The sequence below is a fragment of the Bombina bombina genome, chromosome 9, assembly GCF_027579735.1.
Source record: "Bombina bombina isolate aBomBom1 chromosome 9, aBomBom1.pri, whole genome shotgun sequence".
In the NCBI taxonomy this organism is placed as follows: Eukaryota; Metazoa; Chordata; class Amphibia; order Anura; family Bombinatoridae; genus Bombina; species Bombina bombina.
In genome coordinates this window covers 12,421,960-12,434,459 of record NC_069507.1, presented here as the reverse complement: position 1 = coordinate 12,434,459, position 12,500 = coordinate 12,421,960, and the positions used below count along the sequence as shown (strand labels likewise).

Genomic DNA, 12,500 nt, shown 5'->3' with positions numbered 1-12,500 from the left:
GAAATTTATCAGGTAAGCATACATTTTGTTTTCTTTCCAATGACATGGAGAGTCCACAATGTCATTACAATTACTAGTGGGAACCATTACCCACGCTAAAAGACACAGAATGAACAGGGAGGGAGAACAAGGCAGGAGGACCTATAACAAAGGCACTACCGCTTGAAGAACCTTTCAAGAAACCTCGGCCAAGGAAAAAGTATTAAATTTGTAGAAATTGGAAAAAGTATGCAGAGAGGACCATGTTGCCGCCTTGCAAATCTGTTCCACAGATGCTTCATTTTTGAAAGCCCAAGACGAGGAGATGGCCCTAGTGGAATGAGCCGTAATTCTCTCAGGAGTCTGCTGTCCAGCAGTCTCATAAGCCAAACGAATCAAACTTCACAACCAGAAAGACAGGAAAGTAGAAGTAGCCTTCTGACCCTTACGTTTTCCAGAGAAAACAACAAACAGGGCAGAAGATTGCCAAAAATCCTTGTAAGTAAAATTTAAGAGTCCGCACAACATCTAAGTTATGCAAAAGACGTTCCTTTTGAGAAGAAGGATTAGGACATAAAGGAGAAACAACCATTTCATGATTGATGTTTCGATCCGATACTACCTTAGGGAGAAAGCCCAATATTGAACCGACTTACAAGCATGAAAATTAAGGTACGAGGAATCACACTGCAAAGCTGAAAGTTCAAACACTCTGCAAGCGGAAGAAATAGCAACCAGAAACAAAACCTTTCAGGAGAATCAACAACATGCATTGGCTCAAACGGAGCCTGCTGGAAAACTTTAAGAACGAAATTAAGGCCCCACAGGGAGCCACAGGTTTAAACACAGGCCTGATTCTAACCAGGGCCTGTACAAAAACTTGAACATCTGGGAAATCTGCCAGACGTTAGAGCAAAAGGATAGATAACGCAGAAATCTGACCTTTTAGGGTACTGGCCAATAAACCCTTCTCCAGGCCATCCTGCAGAAAAGACAAAATCTGAGGAATCCTCGACCGGCTCCATGAGAACTCAGATTCACCCCAATAAGAGATATTTAGGCCATATCTTATGGTAAATCATGTGGGTAACAGGCTTTCGAGCCTGAATCATGGTTTCAATGACTGCTTTAGAAAAAACATGTCTAGACAGAATTAGGCGTTCAATCTCCAAGCAGTCAGCTTCAGAGAATTTAGGTTGGGATGGAGGAAAGGACACTGAATTAGAAGGTCCTTCCTCTGAGGTAACCTCCTAGGAGGTAGAGATGACATCCTTACCAGATCCGCAAATCATATCCTGCGAGGCAATGCAGGAGCTATTCAGATCACTGATGCTCTCCCCTGTTTGAAACGAGCAATGACTCGTGGAAGGAGAGCAAATGAAGGAAACAGTTAAGCCCGAGAAAAACCTCCAAGGAACCGCTAGAGCATCTATCAGAACAGCCTGAGGATATCTTGGCATTGAACTGTACTTTGGAAACTTGGCGTGTTGGTGGGAAGCCATCAGATCCAACTCTGGAACCCATTAGGAGGGTTATCTGAGAGAACACTTCCGAGTGGAGAGCCCACTCCCCGGGATGAAAAGTCTGTCTACTCAGAAAATCTGCCTCCCAGTTGTCCCCTCCTGGAATTTGGATGGCAGATAGAAGACAATCGTGGGCTTCCGCCCACTGCAGAATGTGAGTGACTTCTTTCATGGCTAAGGAACTCTGAGTCCCTCCCTTGTAGTTGATGTAAACCACTGAGGTGATGTTGTCCAACTGGAACTGAGAAACCGGACTAAAGACAGTTGAGGCCACGGTGATTGAAGACAGCTCTCAACTCCAAGATGTTTATGGGAAGAAAGGACTCTTCCCAAGACCACAGACTCTGAGCCTTCAAAAGACCCCAGACCACTCCCAAGCCTGACAGGCTGGCGTCCGTAGTCACAAACTCCCATGAAGGTCTCAGAAAGCAGGTGCCCTGAGACACCACCACGAGACAGAATCTTTTGTTAGATTTATCCTCTGAGATAAATCAGAAAGGTCTCTGTTCCATTGGCGGAGCATGTAAAGTTATAGCCGTCACAGATGGAACCAAGCAAAAGGAATGATGTCCATGGAAGCCACCATCAGACCAATCACCTCCATGCATTAAGCCAGACTGGAGGGAAAAGCAGGAAGCAAGAAGTGTGAAATTTCTGACCTCCATCAGGAAATCTGCATGAACAGGGAATCTATGATTGTCCCTAGAAAACACACTTTTGTAGATGGAACTAGAAAACACCTTTCCAGAATCACCTTCCACCTGTGGAAACGTAGAAAAGACAGCAACATCTCTGTATGAGATCTTGCTAGGAGAAAAGATGATGCCTGAACCAAATTTAAAGCGATCTCCCAAACAAGGACTTGAACCTCAGACCCTCAGATCAAAATCTAATGCTCAACCGACTAAGCTATCCGGGATCCTTGTAATAAAGCTCATGACAGCTGCGCCTGTATATGAACCTGGGAATCCTAGTTCCCAGTCTGATTCTCTAATCCAGCACCCTCAGAGGGCTTTACATAGACTCACTAAACTCCGCACCTAAATAACAGAAGAGCGAAAGTCCTGTGAGCGGCTATTAAAAGAGAAAAGTCCTTTAGAACCTTTTGCCATAATCCTTCAGCCAACACTGAAGTCTCTCACACAAAAGTGTAACAATGTATATTAAAACTCAGACGAAATATGATGTCACAGACATTCATAAAGACTTCAATAGGACATGAATAATATTCATTAGACAACATAGGTTATACTTAAAAGGAAACCTATCAGAATCAAAAGAGTACATAAACATAATAAAAAATGATAATCTAACAGCGCGTCAATCGCAATTCGGAAAGAGATTGAAAATAGACTGTATACACATAACATAAAAAAAGAGAAGAAAATTGCACCTTAAAAGAGCAAATTATAACAGCGCTGTCACCAGATGGCAGCAAATACAGGAAAATACAGAATTTATCAAGAAATACATTCTGAAAAGTAAACTGTAAGTATTTAGAAATGTGCTTTATTTTAAACAAGAACTCAGCTCCTATTTCCTTAGGAGCATGATTAGCAGATAGTTGCCACCCGATGGCGGCAAATACAGTAAAAAAACTCAGAATTTATCAGGAGAATACATCCTGAAAAGCAATCAGAATCACTGATGCCTGCTCCTGCTTGATGCGGGCTACTACACGAGGAAGATGTGGTAACGGCGGGAAAAGGTATGAGAATATCAATAACTCTCAGAAAAACCTCTCTTGGCTAGGACTAAGCGAAAGGATCCTGGCAACCTTAACCTTATGCCAGGAAAATCCACGCTCTTCACACCAGAATAAGTAGGTTCTCCATATATAAGGAGAGTCCACGGCATCATTCCTTACTGTTGGGAAATACTGAACCTGGCCACCAGGAGGAGGCAAAGACACCCCAGCCAAAGGCGTAAATACCTCTCCCACTTCCCCCATTACCCAGTCATTCTGCCGAGAGAACAAGGAACAGTAGGAGAAATATCAGGGTATAAATGGTGCCAGAAGAAAAACATTATTTAGAGGGCCGCCCATCAGAAAACATGGACGGGGGCCGTGGACTCTCCTTATACAGAAGGAAATTAAATTATCTGGTAAGCATAATTTATGTTTTCCTTCTTAATATAAGGAGAGTCTACGGCATCATTCCTTACTGTTGGAAAAACAATACCAAAGCTCTAGAGGACACTGAATGATAACGGGAGGGACAAAAAGAGAGGGGGACCCTAATCTGAGGGCACCACAGCCTGCAAAACCTTTCTCCCGAAAGCTGCTTCAGCCAAAGCAAAAACATCAAACTTGTAAAATTTAGAAAAAGTATGTAAGGAGAACCAAGTAGCCGCCTTACAAATCTGATCCATAGAGGTCTTGTTCTTAAAAGCCAAAGAGAAAGCCACTGCTCTGAGGAGGTTTATGTCCCGCTGTCTCATAAGCTAAGCGGATAACACTCCTTAACCAAAAAGATAAGGAAGCCGAAGAGACCTTCTGACCCTTACGCTTCCCGGAATAGACAACAAACAAGGAAGAAGTTTGTCTAAAATCCTTATTAGCCTGAAGATAGAACTTCAGGACACGAACCACGTACAAATTATGAAGCAAACGTTCCTTTGAAGGAGGAGGATTGGGACACAAGGAAGGAACCATAGTCCCTTGACTGATGTTGCGGTCTGACACGACCTTAGGAAGAAAACCTAACTTAGTACGTAGGACAGCCTTATCAGAATGGAACACCAAATAAGGGGGCTCACATTGCAAGGCAGCAATCTCAGATACTCTGCGCACAGAAGCAATAGCTAGTAGAAAAAGAACCTTCCGGGACAACAATTTAATGTCAACTTCATACATAGGCTCATAAGAAAGCCCGATGCAAAACCTTAAGAACAAGATTTAGACTCCAAGGAGGAGCATTAAATCTAAACACAGGTCTGATCCTAGTCAGAGCCTTAACAAAGGACTGTACATCTGGAAGCTCTGCGAGCCTCTTGTGCAGTAAAACAGACTGGGGCGAAATCTGTCTCCTCAAGGAACTGGCAGAAAGGCCCTTCTCCAGTGCATCCTGGAGAAACGATAGGATCCTGGCAACCTTAACCTTATGCCAGGAAAATCCCGCTTTTCACACCAGAATAAGTAGGTTCTCCACACCTTATGATAGATGCGACGAGTAACTGGTTTACGAACTTGAATGAGAATATCAATAACTCTCTCAGAAAAACCTCTCTTGGCTAGGACTAAGCATTCAATCTCCACGCAGTCAGCCTCAGAGAATCTAGATTTTGATAACCAAAAGGACCTTATTCCAGCAGATCCCTGTGACATGGTAACTTCCACTGAGGAGATGATGACATCCCCACCAGATCCGTGAACCACATCCTTTGCGGCCACGATGGAGCAATCAGAATTACGGATGCCTGCTCCTGCTTGATGCAGGCTACTACACGAGGAAGGAGTGGTAACGGCGGGAAAAGGTAAATTAGACTGAACCTCCAAGGAACTGCTAATGCATCAATTAGCTCCGCCTGAGGATTTCTGGACCTCAACCCATATCTGGGTAGCTTGGTATTGAGACGGGACACCATGAGATCTTTCTCCGGCGTCCCCCACCTCTTGCATATCTCCATAAACACTTCAGGATGGAGAGACCATTCCCCCGGATTAAAGGCTTGTCTGCTGAGAAAATATGCTTCCCAATTGTCCACACCCGGAATGTGGATCGCTGACAGCAAACAGCTGTGGGCCTCCGCCCACTCCAGAATCCAAGATACTTCCCTCATTGCTAGGGAACTTCTCGTTCCACCCTGATGGTTGAAGTAAGCCACCAAGCTTATATTGTCTGATTGGAATCTGATAAACTGGGACGAACCCAGAAGGGGCCAAGCCTTCAGAGCTTGAAGATTCCAGAATGTTGATCGGGAGAGAGTATTCCTCCTGAGTCCACAGGCCCTGTGCCTTCTTGGAACCCCAAACAGCTCCCCATCCTGATAGACTTGCGTCCATAGTCACAATCTCCCAGGATGGTCTTAAGAAGGATGTCCCTCGAGACAGATGATCTGGACAGAGCCACCAAGAGAGCGATTCTCTTGACTGGTTGTCCAGAGAAATCTGTTGAGACAGATCCGAATGATCGCCGTTCCACTGCTTCAGCATGCACAGTTGCAGCGGTCTGAGACAGAACCTGGCAAAGGGAATGATGTCCATGCTGGACACCATGAGACCAATCACCTCCATACACTGAGCCACAAAGGGACTTAAGGAGGTCCAGAGGGCAAGACCTGCCGAAGCTAGCTTGCAACGTCTCTGGTCTGTTAGAAATATCCTCATAGATATGGAGTCTATTATAATACCCGGGAATTCCACCCTGGTGCTTGGAATAAGAGAACTATTTTCTAGGTTTATCTTCCATCCATGAGATCGAAGAAGAAAGATTCCGAATGGTCCTCCGCCAGATGAAAAGATGCTTGTTCCAGAATATCGTCAAAGTAGGGAGCTACTGCTATACCCCGGGTTCTAGCAACTGGAAGTGCTGGTCCAGGAATGCAAACCTTAGGAACTGGTCCTTGTGGATTGGAACGTGAAGGTAAGCATCCTTCAGATCTATAGTGGTCATGAACTGTCCTTCCTGAACTAAGGGAAGGATAGGCCTTATCTCCATCTTGTACGAGTGGACATTTAGAAATTAGTTTAAGTACTTTAGGTCCAGAATCGGGCGGAAAGTTCCCTCCTTATTTGGGAGCACAAAAAGGTTTAAATAGTATCCCAAAACTCTTTCTGCGATAGGCACCGGGACAATGACTCCTAAGGAGGACAGATCCTGCACACACCCCAGAAAGGCTTCCCTCTGTAAGACAGGAGTGAGAGGAGAAATCTGTCCTTGGGTGGATGAGACTTGAAACCTATCTTGTATCCCTGAGCTTAGCTTATGGATCCTGAACGTCCCTGAACCAATCGTCAGAAAAGAGCAACAGTCTGCCCCCTACACGATCCAGAGCAGGATTGGGGGCTGCCCCTTCATGCCGATTTAGTCTCGGTGGGCTTCTTGCTCTGCTTGGATTTATTCCAGGACTGAGCCGGCTTCCAAGTACTGTACTCTTGGTTTGCTCGGGCTTAGCGGAGGACTGCTGTCGTTGGGATTTATCAGAACGAAAATTAGAAACTTGTCCCCTAGACTTGTTCTTTTTATCTTGCGGTAGGAAGGCACCCTTGCCCCCTGCAACCATGGAGATAATGGAGTCCAGGCCTGGACCAAATAAAATATTTCCCATAAAGTGGAGAGAAAGAAGTCTGGACTTAGCCTTAGCATTTAGGCGAATAATCTGCATGTTTGCATCACAGATAAAAGAATTAGAAATTCTCAAGGCTTTAATTCTTTCCTGGATAACGTCAAAGGGACCCTCCACCTCGATTAAATCCGATGAGTCGCACCAGTAGGTAGCTGCTCCAGCAACCGCGGCAACAGCCGCTGCTGGTTGAAATAAATATCCTGTATGTTGAAACATTTTTCTTAGAAAAATTTCCATCTTTTTGTCCATCGGCTCTCTGAGCGACGAGCTATCCTCAAGTGGGATAGTAGTGCGTTTTTCAAGCGTGGAATTAGTGCCATCCACCTTAGGGACGGAACCCCACAACTCTAAAGGCTGGTTCCTCCGCAGCAGGAGGCTTAGAAGCAGCAGACTCTGTCCCAGAAAGTTCATCCTCTGAAGCCTCAGAGTGCAACTCATCCTCAGATAACTGAAATGGAGCAGTAAAATCCAATAAATCACATGATGACCCCGGAGCAGGAGAGCTATGTTTCACCTTTCCCTTGCATTTAGCAGGGCAAGGAAAAGCACTGAAGGCCACAGACACAGCCGTTTGTAACTGCGCAGTAAAATATAGCAGTAAAAGGCTCCCTTCAGATGGAGGATTAAGTGTGCTATGGGAAGCTGCGTGTGTAGAAGGAGAGGAATGCTGGTTATGCACCTCACAGGATGGTGAGTCCTCAGAGGTAGACGGCTTAGTGGTTAACCTTCTTTGACCAAATAACATTGTCAAGGCATGTGGAACATAATTGAGAGGGCGGGCGTACCTGAGCTTGTCCCATTTGGCCAAATGCAGTAACTAACTCTTCCAGTTTTGCTTTTAATCCTAGCTGAGAGCTTGTAAGTGAGTGCTGGACTTTTCTAAATGTGTGTTGTAGTGTAGTTTTTGTAATTCACCCTATGGATTTGCACCCAGGCAGGCCTGGGGTTAACTGCCTGTCACTCTGTTTATATGGTAGCTTTATGTGAGTGCGTTAGCAACCAAAGCTGGGCCGTGTGGGACATGGGATGTGTATCCGGTCCGGTCTGGTTGTGCAGTCCTTTCTCCTTGTTTTGATTATACCAAAGCCTCCTCACAATATAAACAGGTATTACTATTTGGAACAAAGGGAGTACCCTCTAATATATCAGAATCCTCCATAGCTTAAGCTAATAACAGCAGGACACAGAAAATAAACAATCTTTATTTCTCAAAAATGGCACCTTTATACTCCCAATTGTTGGGGCACTCACCAACTCCTAGACCCAGACAATAGAGAGAAATAGCGTCTTCTCCGACAGCCAGCTCGGTCAGGAAAGAGGAAATGAAAGTGAGACCACTCCCGGTCACATGGTGTGCAAGGCAGGACCTCCCCTATGAGAAAAAGCGTGCCAAGCTACAAGCTGCGCACCACTCAAAGTGAAAGTAAAAATCTGTGCGTTCCAGCCACATAACAAACAGCCTATGAGCCCAATAAAATCTCACACAAAGTAGAATAAAATCAAAGAATCACATTTGATTAATCCCCACTGTTCAGTAGTCCCCCTCAGGAGATATTAACCTATAATTCTGTAAAGACAGAAGGAGCCACACTGTGACCCTGTCTTCTAGCGTTTTCAACATATTAAAAAAACTGAAACGATAAGGGGTTAATAACTTTAATATAGTGTTTGTGATGCGGGAGGGCCTCTGTTTAGGGGTTAATAGGTAGTTTATGGCTGTTAGTGTACTTTGTAACACTTTAGTTATGAGTTTTGTGTAACAATTTTGTTGCATAAAACTCATAACTACTGGTCTTGCATTGCAGTACGTACCGATCATGTCGTTATAGGGTGTAACGCAAGCTTTTTAGCCTCAACGCAAAACTTGTGATGGCAGCGCTATGGAAATCCCATGCAAAAACGTCATTTTTTCGAGTGCGGGACTGATGATGCGTTACAGGCTAAAAGGCTGTATTTTATAAAAAAAAAATAGTAAGTTGTACAAAATATTCAAGACATTGTGCTTCGCAAGATACAGTGCATTGCCAAAACTCTGCATTTTACAGAGCTTTATACATTAGTAGTGAAGTGTCCATTATAAACATCTCAACATGGTGGCTTATGCCGTCTGCTGGACATTCGTTTTAGCTCATGCAATGTGGTATACATTGGTAATGGAATCAGGAATAACATACATGGTTCTCAGAACACCTATGGGTTGATATATCAAGATAGAATGAGCCTCTCAGCATGGTATAAAACACTAGCCATCAACTAGATCACTATGTTTGTGCTACTGAAATGTGCAGCTTACTCTGGGCGCTGCTTGCTTTTAGTCCACTGTTCTAGCATAAGTTTGTGTGTGTCTGTTGTTCCCTGTTTAATGTGATGGTATCTTTCTAGTTGTATCAGTGTATCCACTTGTCTTTGCCATTCTTCTATAGTAGGAGCTATTCAGGACTTCCAGTGTTTAGGAATTAGTAACTTAGCGCTGTTCAGCATGACCAGCAGCAAGACTTTGTTCGCTTTGCTAGCAAGCTTAGGAAGTGATATAACAGGATTTTTGAGCTGTTTTTCAGTGGTTTCCCTAAAGTGTATTCTATGTGGTTGAGTATTCCCACCCAGTAGTTGTCTAGTTTAGGGCAGTCCCACCAGATGAGTGTTGGCGTTCCATCTTCCCCACAGTCTCTCCAGCGTTTGCCCGAGGCGTGTTTGTATATACATTTTAATCTACTAGGGTTAAGATGCCACCTTGACAAAAACTTGTAGCTGGACGCCTGCACCCTTGTAGGTATTGAGATTGTTTTGGTGATTTGGAAGGTTGCCATTCTTTGTATGATATCTCCGTTGTGGTCTGCATCTTTCTCTGATCGATTCCACATCACTGTGGTGTTCTGGTATACAGGTGTCAGCAGGGAGTGTTTTGAAGATATGTTCGCCGTGGTGTGGGTAATCCTGTCCCATGTTGTGTAGAAGTTGACAAACAATTTGTATGTTGTTGTCACTGCTGGTCTGTCTTTCTCTGGGGTCCAGGCCCCCAGGCCTGCATTTTTTGTGCCAAAAATGTCACAGTCCAGTTGTACCCACATTTTATTAGGGTCATCGAAGCACCAATCAATAAGTCTGTGTAGTGTAATCGCTTCTTTGTAAATTTGGATGTTTGGTACTCAAAGGCCTCCTTTATCCCTTGGTAGGTAGAGTGTTTTCCTGGTTACTCTAGGTCTAACTCCCCCCCATATGTATTGTTCCATAATGTTTTGTAGCTTATGTAGGTAGTTAACTGGGAGAGGGATGGGTGTAGTTTGAAGTAGGTACAGCAATCTGGGGAGTACGTTCATTTTTACTACATTGATTCTCCCCACCTATGAGATTGACTTGTTTTTTCAGCTGGACAAGTCGGCAACTAGAGTGTGTTCCAAAGCTTTATAATTTTCTTGAAATATGACCTGAGGGTCTGGGGAGAGATATATTCCCAGATACTTAATTTTATCTTTTTGTAATCTCAGGGGGCAACCCCGCAGTGCCGTGTCTAGTTCGTCTGGGTGGCATGTGATATTTATTAGCTCTGATTTTGTTATGTTGAGGTGAAAGTTAGAGAGTTGTCCGTAATCCCTAAAGGTGGTCAGGGTTTTGGTGAGTGAACTGTCAACATTGGTCAATGTTAGTAGGACATCGTCCTCGTATAGTGCCAATTTGTGTTCGCCGGATTTAGTGGGTATCCCTGACATTTGTATGTCCTCCGGGACCCTCTGTGCCAGGACCTCTATTGCTATGGCGAAAAGTAGCGGCGAGAGAGGGCAGCCTTGTATTATACCATTTCTGATAGAAAATCTATTAGACAGAAGGCCGTTCACCTTAACTTGCACAGTGAGGTTTGGCTGCGTTGCTGTTTCAATGCTGAAATGGCCATTTTTTCAGCGTTAAAACACGAAGCAAAACTCATAAACTAGGTGTATGTGAATATATCATATGAGGACTCTAGACTATGCGTCATAAAGTAGAGCATGCAGTTTCCTTATCTGCCACCAGATGGCGGCCGATATTAGAAAAATCTAATTATTTTCCGGAAAAAAATGAAAAAATTAAATTTGCATTTATATATTTCTGATTGATATGATCAGTAAACTTAGTCCCCTCATTGTGGAATTATGTGAACACAAACAAAAATAAACAATGAACACAGATACAAATAATATTGGGGTAAATAAAAACAGCCTTCCATCTTAGAAGAAAGATTTCTAAAATACCCAATTGTGGGAAATTCCTAGAGTCTGGCGCCTTAGACCACTTTAAAATACACTCAGATAAATAACGCACTGAATACTCCGTTAAGGAGACGACTCAAGTGCTCATAGTTTACATGTTAAGGCGTTAAAAATGGTGCTAAAAACAGAAACCTTATCTGAGCCTGTGGTTAAACCTCTTCACAGAGGTACCGCATAGAGAATAAAAAGGTTGTTAAATAGAGCCACAAAAATAACCACTCTAATCCCCTTCTCTTCATAAGAGATCCCATAGAGATAGCATTCATTTCCATGAAAACGGATCTCAGAAACTGAGCGCACTGCTACAATTTATATAGCCAACAGAATTTTCTCATTCGGCTAAGATTATAAGCAGGCTGCAAATATGTGCAGACACAAATTGTCCAAAATAACAAACCACAAAGGGATAGGACGGACGGAAAATTAATGTCGTCATGACACCTATTCCCCACACACCATAAGTCCTGGGCTTGTCCTTAAAATAGCCCAGTAATGGAGCGGCAAAATCCCTGACCCTGCATCTTAGTCCTTTCCATGCTATTTCTTATGCAGCGAAATAAAAATATGTAACAGGACTTCCCCTCCAGGGAATCTTCTGCTGTTGAGCAGGTACAGCAGCTGCAGGTCTGAAAGCCTCACTTGACCGCTAACAGGGACCTGTAGAAAAGAAAGAACCGAGTAACCAACTCTGGCTTTCTGCAAAGGGGCAGCAAAGTGTTAAAAGCAAAGACTTCCTTGCCGCCTTTTAACTGCTAAAAGCCACCAATACTCTTACTCAAGAGATTGACGTGGACACAGCTAGACCCCAATACTTGTTTGCAGGTAAAAGTAAACATAAAAGGATTCATTTCTTCAGACACCAACTTTGCACAGACTCCATTGACAGAGGCAAAGAGAATGACTGGGGGTTATGCGTAAGGGAAGTTACACTAAACCGCTTTTGCTGGGGGGGGCTTTTGCCTCCTCCTGCTGGCTAGGAGTTGAATATCCCACTAGTAATTGGAATGGCATCATGGACTCTCCATGTCATAGGAAATAAATAACCACCAATCAATTATTTTTTGCTGCAAACTTTACAGTTCCCATATAAGAACTATGTGCACTTCATTTCTTAAAAAGGTCCACATATGTCTTTAAAGCCTAAATACAGATGTGGATCACGAATGGCAACTGTTAACTTCTGCAGCAAAAATAATTATGGATCAGTGGTTATCTTCACTTATGGCAAAGCCATTTTTTGGCAATTTTCAATGTACATAGAAACATAGATATTGGCGGCAGATAAGAAAAGTATCAACTTATATTGTTCGTAGGGTAGTCTTATGCTTATCCCAGGCATTAATTAGTATGTATGATAGTCTTATGCTTAGTTCAGCATTAATTATTATATAGGATAATCTTATGCTTATCCCAGCATTAATTAGTAACTAGGATAGTCTTATGCTTATCACAGGCATTAGTTAGT

At 43.4% G+C, this 12,500-nt stretch overlaps 1 protein-coding gene across 1 annotated transcript in view; it reads right to left on the bottom strand.

Moving 5' to 3' along the window:
- Nucleotides 1-12,500, bottom strand: part of TLL2 (tolloid like 2) — a 610,754-nt gene that overhangs the window by 122,532 nt on the left and 475,722 nt on the right. The window lies entirely within an intron of this gene.